Below are 7,372 nucleotides of genomic sequence, written 5' to 3' on the forward strand. Positions count from 1 at the left end.
TGAGGATGGCTCCCGTTTGGCTGAGGATATCTCTTCCCCAGAGAATACCACCAATGGTGGAGAGAATGAGGGGGCAGAAGCGACCGTGCCGGCCCTCTCGGTCCTCCCATTTGATAGGAGTGGCGCATCTCCAGGACTCGGCGGAGCCTGTGGCCCCAATTACCTGAGGCCCCTGCTCAAGAGCCCAGTGGTTGAAGGCGGCGATTTCAAACGGGATGCAGGAGACCTCTGCACCGGAGTCGAGCAGTCCCTCTAACCATTGCCCTTCGATTTTGAGCTCCATGACAGGCTTGGAGGAGCTTCTGATGGGAACCGTCCACATCAAGGCTTGGGGGCTCTCTGGTGGGTGGCCTCTTTGGGGCGGGGCTGAGGCTTGCCCCGCTGGGAGTTTAAAGGTTGGCGAGGGCTTTGAGTGGAGCGGCAGTCGCGGGCCCAATGATATCCTTTTCTGCATCGAGGGCATGGGGTGGAAGGCCCTCTCGGGTGGCTGCCGGATGCTGGGAGGGGTGGTCTCTCGGTCTGCAATTGTGGGCAGTCTCGGGCGAAGTGGCCCATCTCACCGCATCTGAAGCATCCGGAAGAAACGGCTAGGGCCGTGGCGATGGCTTTGGCGAGGCTAGTGGCCTGCGGGTCAAGGTTGCGGCAAGCCAAGACCCAGTCATGGACGCCCTTATCCCGCATGGTGAGGATAATCTGCCGGCAAGCATCGAGGCATCCTTCAACGATGAGATCTTTGGCGAGAGCGACCTGGGCCTCCTCTCCGCGGACCTTACGCTGGCAGGCCTCGATGACGCGGGCGACAAAGGTAGCGAAATCTTCGTCTTTGCCCTGGGTCATCTGGGCGAGCTTTTTTTTTTTTTTTAATATATATTTTTTAATATTTATTTATTATTATTATTTTTTTAATTACATTAAAAAATATATATGAGGTCCCATTCAACCCCACCGCCCCCGCCCCCCACTCCCCCCACAGCAACACTCTCTCCCATCATCGTGATACATCCATTGCACCTGGTAAGTTAATCTCTGAGCATCACTGCACCCCATAGTCAATGGTCCACATCATAGCTCTGGGCGAGCTTTTGAGGTCTCGTGGCGGAGACATTGCGGAAGGATCGCAGGGCTAGTTCTCTAAGCCGGAGCCAAAAACCGGGGGGCGCATTGCGGTACTGCACAGGATCGGTGAAAGTACCAATGCCTGTGTACGCCTCTGGGGGGTCCTGGATACCCGCACTGGCATTCTCGGCGATGCGCCTCTCAGCCTCTGCCTGGAAGTGGCATCTCCATTCCACGAACTGTCCTGGGGCCAGAATGGCCCGGGCAAGTGAAATCCAATCATAGGGGAGAACAAGTTGTGCCCCAAGTTCCTCGAGCAGCTGTTGGGCATACGGACTCCCGATGCCATCCTCCTTAACTGCGCGTCTAAGGTTTTTAATTTCATCAGTGGTGAAAGGGAGCCATTGCTGGGGGCGCGCTTGAGAGGGCGCCGGGTTCAAAGGGAAGAGGTGAGGGGTGGCCCCTGTCATGGGTGGGCCGGAGTGGCCCAGCCATGTGTCTGAACTGGTCCAAGGCCTGGACGCTGGTGCCGGCGGAGCGGCCAATGGAGGAGGAGGTGGCGGCCATGTTGTCTGAGAGAGGGGACAAGATGGACGCAGAGGAGTTTTCGGTTGCAAACAAGATGGCTGCGGAGCAGTTTCCGGCGGACAAAATGTCCGCGGCAAGGCTTCCGGTGATTTATAAGATGGCGGAGGCTCTCCTTCCAGTTTGCGCCAAGATGGCGGAGGCTCTCCTTCCGCCCCGCACCAAGATGGCGGAGGCTCCCCTTCCGGTTTGTGCCAAGATGGCGGACGCTCTCCTTCCGGTCTGCGCCAAGATGGCGGACGCTCTCCTTCCGGTCTGCGCCAAGATGGCGGAGTGACCGGAAGAGGCAGGTAAAGAGAGGCGGGATTTCTGCCTGAGGGCCCATACTTCCTCCCTTCAGGCGAAGAAGAAGGAGGAAGTGTGCCATCTTGGTGGCCAGGCGGGAACTTCCCCCTTTCAAGTGAAGAAGAAGGAGGAAGTTCGCCATCTTGGCGACCAGGCAGGGACCTACCCCCCTCAGGTGGGGAGGAAAGAGGAAGCTCGCCATCCTGATAATGGTCGTCCCGAAGAGGATGGAGCTCAAGGTCGGCATTGAGGTGACTAGATAAGGACTCAGTATCTGAGTCGGGAGTGTCCCCCTTATCAGGGTCGCAGTCGAGCGGCCGCGCAGCAGCCCCAGCGGAAACCTGGTAAGCATCTTTCGGGGCAGGCGCACCAAGGAGGCAGGCGCGGATGGCCACAAGCGTGGGCAGGAGGCCAGGGGGAAACGACCTGCCCTCATGCTCCATAGAGGAGGTGACGCGGTCAATGAGACGCGAGTAAGTGTCTGGGCTCCAAAGGTGGCAGGTGGCCAGCCACGGATTGAAAGGCAGGAGGAGATCCCAGTACTTTTGCAGGTGGCGGAGGGAAACCCTAACGCCATTAGTGTCTAGGAGGCCAGCAAGCGCTCTGACTTGTGGCGCTTGGCGGGAAGATAGACGCCCGCCCATTTTTCTGCCGGGGGCTGATAACGGGGGTCCTTACCTTGAGAGTGCGGCGAAGGGGTGGGAGCGAGGTCCCACGGGGGTGAGGCAGTGGTCACGTCGGACCGGACTTGAACTGCCACCACGTTGGGGTGCCAGTTGCGGCTGGGGCGGCTTGCACCCCGACACTGACGGGGGGGTTTGGAGGGGTCAGCTGGCCGCAAAGGCGTCTGAGGCTGCGGCAGACAGCCTCAGAGGGGCTCTCAGGTGTGGAGGACGCGCGGCGAGGGGAGAAAGAATGCCGCGGAGACCAGGTCTGGTACGCAAGTCCGGTTTATTAAGGAAGTGCAGTGGGTTATATAGAGAATGAGGAGGGCGGGGTAGAGCAGGAGGAGTGAGGGCTACGGGGTGGCTGGGGATTGGCAGAAACTTGTGGGCAGACTTGTGGTTTTGTGCTGTTAGCTGTTGCTAGGGAACTGGGCAGATTTCAGGTTATGATGCAAAAAAGAGCTTTTAAAAAAAGAATCTGTGCACTGAAAGGTTTAGGGGGATAAAAGCAGCTGACAAAAAAATTCAGGTAATGTTTACTGGGAAAATATTTAGATTTAACTTCTTTTGAAAATGGAAATTTCTTTCTAAAAATGGAAAAGGTGATTTTCACAAAAGAATAAAATATGTTAAATTATGTATTTTAATGTTATTTGTATATATAATCTACGATATGTTTGTTACAATGTATTTAATCAAATATTAGATCAATGAATTTGGATTCACAGCACATTTTTGAAAATTCCAGCACAAAACCGAGCCCACTCCCAGTGGGTCTGAGTAGCACTGCTGGCAGCACAAATGTGAAGGGCATGGGCAGCAGAAGCCAACTTAGCAGGAGAGGCCCCTCAAGCTTCCCACCCCCCTCCCCTGCCCTCCTCCAGTGCCTTCCCTGAGGCCCTCTGAATTATCCTCACAGGTCCAAGTGTATCCAGTTTCTACCAGGAAGCAAGATCAGCACCTAAAGTTTGGACTATTGTTTTACTGTGCATGTATGTTTCTCTATTCTTTTTTAAACATGCATTTTTTTCTTAGGAAAGTGAAATATATTGCATATCAAGTGTATTTGTGATTAGTGAGTAACTTCACACCAACAGTTCTCCATGGAAGATGCAGGCAGGATCCCCTGGGGTGGGACTGGGGTTACTTTATGTTTCCTATTACCACAGTATTTTATTTGTGATTAATCATTTTTATTTTATGTTAAATATATCTAGTACCTGAGTGATTTTCTCTGAGTAGACAATTTAAAAAATATAAATTTGGACTAAAGAACAATTGAAGAAAAAAACTCATAAATTAAAGTCTACTTGTTGTAACAGCATTGAGGAAGGTTGTGAGATGACACATACATGGGTGAAATGTATGATAAAGTAGAGGTAAGTATATGTACAGGGAGGGGATAAAATTGGGGTATAGGTATAATTTTGCGTGGTGCTTTGCAAGCTTGAGGGGGTCTAGGAATAGGAGGATGGGTCACATGGCCCAAGGAAGTGGGGGGAGGGTTGGAGGGAAGAGGTGAACATGGGAGATTGTCGGGTATGTGGTTGAAAGTACAATGTTGAGAAAACTCTTTAGGAAACATAATAAGGAAGGATTAACTGTTTAAGGTGCTTAATATGGGACATGACTCCTGAGGATGAGCCTCCCTGGCACCAAGGGATTACTACCAGTCACTAACTGGTGATTCAACTAGAAAAAGACCTTGAATAAAAGGGGGAAAGGGTAAAGACAAAAGAGTTTATATGGCTAAGAGTCTTCAAAAAAGAGTTGAGAGGTCATCAGAGGGGTCACGCTTTTACATGCCTCAGCAGGATCCCAAAGACAGCCAAAGTAGATGCAACCCCAGGTACTGGTGCCCCTGAGGGCTACAGAGACACATAGGTTCTATGGTCATGGCAGATGTCTCTGGAGTTCAGTGCCTTGCCAGTGAGCCCTACTTTGGCATTTGTGCTCCTGAGTGTGACGGAGTTGGACTCAGATGTGACCTTTCTACACATGCCTCTTCTGTCACATTTACTGAAACTGTGGTTGGTGCTGGGGTTGGTGTATACTCAGGAGACTTGAATCTCTGGACTGGCCATGTGCCAGCTGGGCCCTGAGCCTCAGCAGAGTTGAAGCACCTACTCTCCAGTTCATTGGACTTACCCATGTCAGCTAACAGGGAAGTGAAGATGGTCAACTACCACACCAGGGAAGCAAGACTGCCTACAACTGCAAGCAGGAGAAATGCATCCATCAATCATGTGGGATCTAAGCCCCTTCTCGATACAGAGGTAAAGTGGACATCACCATCTCAGGGTCCGCAGGATGGAGGAATAAAGTATGGATGAGAGTGGACTTACAGTGAACCCAAAATTAAACTATGGACTATATACTTACCAGTTCAAATATAAAAATGTGCTTTCATTAGTGGTAACAAATGTACACACCAAAACAAGGTGTTAATAACAGCGTAGTAACTGGGAATCCTTATTTTATGCATGATTGTTCGAGAAACCCACAAAAAAGTTCTACTCATCTTGAAGGAAACAAAAGTTTAACTTAAAATAATCTTTTTATGAGATCCCAATAGATTCTTTTAATCTTGGCAGAACTGGTCAGTAGCTCAGGGAATAGATTTAACAAATTGCAGAGGAAGCCCAAGCAGATACAGCCGGCCTAGGAATGCAGGGGTTACAAGCAAGTCCTTCCTAAAAAATCTAAAAGTTAATAGGATAATTGGGGTAATTCAGGTATGCCTAGGCAAATAATGATTGCAGGAATAAGAGAATGGGCCGTTTAGGTCCATCACACTGTGGCTGACCAGTGAGCACAGTCATCTGGATGATTGGATAATTGGACAATTTCAGCCTGGGAAGAAAAGAGTAAGTGAATTTGTGACATGTGTTGCTTTTTCTAAAGTACCACCTCCCTCCACCAAAGGTAGCAGGGTGGCTGTGGGCACTGCCGGCAGGGCAGCACCCTCTGCCCCTGCTGCCGCCCAGTGAGGGGTCAGCCACAGCAGGACCCATCTCAGGAAGGCTATGGAGCTGGGGCTCAGCCTCCTGCGGCCCAAGAAAATCTACCAAGACTGTCAAGTCTACCAAAAAGGAGCCCAGAACAGAAGGCTACTCCAGGGCCTGCCCTCTGGAGCAGGTGTCCAAACAGGCTCCATCTGTGAGTGCAGGGCAGCGGGCTGCCTGGCCCTTGGGTCGGAAGGTGGCCACTGCTGCTCAGAGGCCATCACGCTTAGAGCCCTTAGACAGAGGCTGGCAACCACGTAGCAGGTGCAGGACACATTGTGGAGGGCAGCAAGAGAGTACCGTTCTTAGGATGGTTTACATTGGAAGGTTTTTAAAACCAAAGATTTGATCTCTGATTAAGAAAAGCTTTTCCCCCTTAATTTTCATTTAAAACCATATTTAAACTCTAGGGTTTAACTGGTAAATTTAAGCTTTCAGCATCCGTCTTAATCTTCTGCCGACTAAATTAAAGCTACAAAACCTGTGAAAAAAAATTGGTTTAATTAAAAGATGCTAAGTTGGGATGACAACAAGAATCATTTACAAAGATGAAGATATGTGAGTAAATGTAGGAAGCTCCCTGTGCCAAGCCCCCCCCAACACACACACGTCCCTCTGTGCTCCCAGCAGAGAGGGGAGCGGGCCGGCCTGCCAGATGCTCTCTGGTTCAAGGGCCCATGGGTCCTGGAGGGATGAGGAGAGCAAAGTGGGCAGAAAACCTCCATCCTGCCCATTCAGTTCTCTTGATTCTGATTTCCAGCGCAACAGGAAGTATTTGTGTGCACACATCATCTCTCATGCCCTCAAGTTTGGGAATGGTCAGCTTGAGACCCCAGGAAGTGTTTGCCCAAGAAGAGCTGTGGGCACATTGCTTCTTTCACACAAACATGATGCTAGTAATGGCCTCCCATGAAAGCATTTTTGAGGCTCTAGCTCCTATCTGTGAGACTCCGTAAACACTGTGAGAGTGGCTGTGGAGATCTTATTTGTTCATTCAGCAAATAGTTGAATGAACAATTGACCACGGATATGAGCCAGCCCCTTTGGCTTCAGAGCAAAAAAACAAGAGACCAATTCTTGCCCCCAAGAGGCTCACTTTGTTTTATTTCACAGGTTTGATTATAGGAACCTGAACACAATCCCTTTCTGTTAGAAACTGTCCAAGAGTGGTATTTGTCTCTATTTTTTCACTATAGTAAGTGATTTGTTTACAATTCGATGTGTCTTTTGATATATGCTGAATGCATTAGCAGAGGGTCTTAGTTATTTGTATCAAATATGCAATTTTGAATGGACCAAATCCTGAAACATTAAGACAATAAATGGATACTTTTGTCAAATTGATGATAATCTAAATACTAAAGTTAAATTGTCATTCAGGCTGCAGCTTGCTCTTGGAGTCTACCTTGTGTCCTTTCATAAGCATCTGTTCAGTTTAAAATTATTCATAACTTAAAATGTCAGAGGCAAAGAACTCTAACCAGCATGGACATAATTAAATAAGAACACTGTTTCTCATAAAAATGTTTATCCAAACAGTTTCTGTAAAAACAAAAAACATAAACTCAATTAACATTCATGTAAACACATTTTTATAGAAATGCTAGGGAATAACCTCTTAATTTTTCTTGAAGTAAAATGAGTTCAATAAAAAAAGAAACTGGGTCACACAATCTTATTCTCTTTCAATAGATGGCACTTGAAGCATTGTTTGTCACATAAAATCCCATTTTCTGGATTTTTATTCATTGTTCATCAATAAAATATATTTGCTTT

This window comes from Dasypus novemcinctus, chromosome 6 (assembly GCF_030445035.2).
Source record: "Dasypus novemcinctus isolate mDasNov1 chromosome 6, mDasNov1.1.hap2, whole genome shotgun sequence".
Lineage (NCBI taxonomy): Eukaryota > Metazoa > Chordata > Mammalia > Cingulata > Dasypodidae > Dasypus > Dasypus novemcinctus.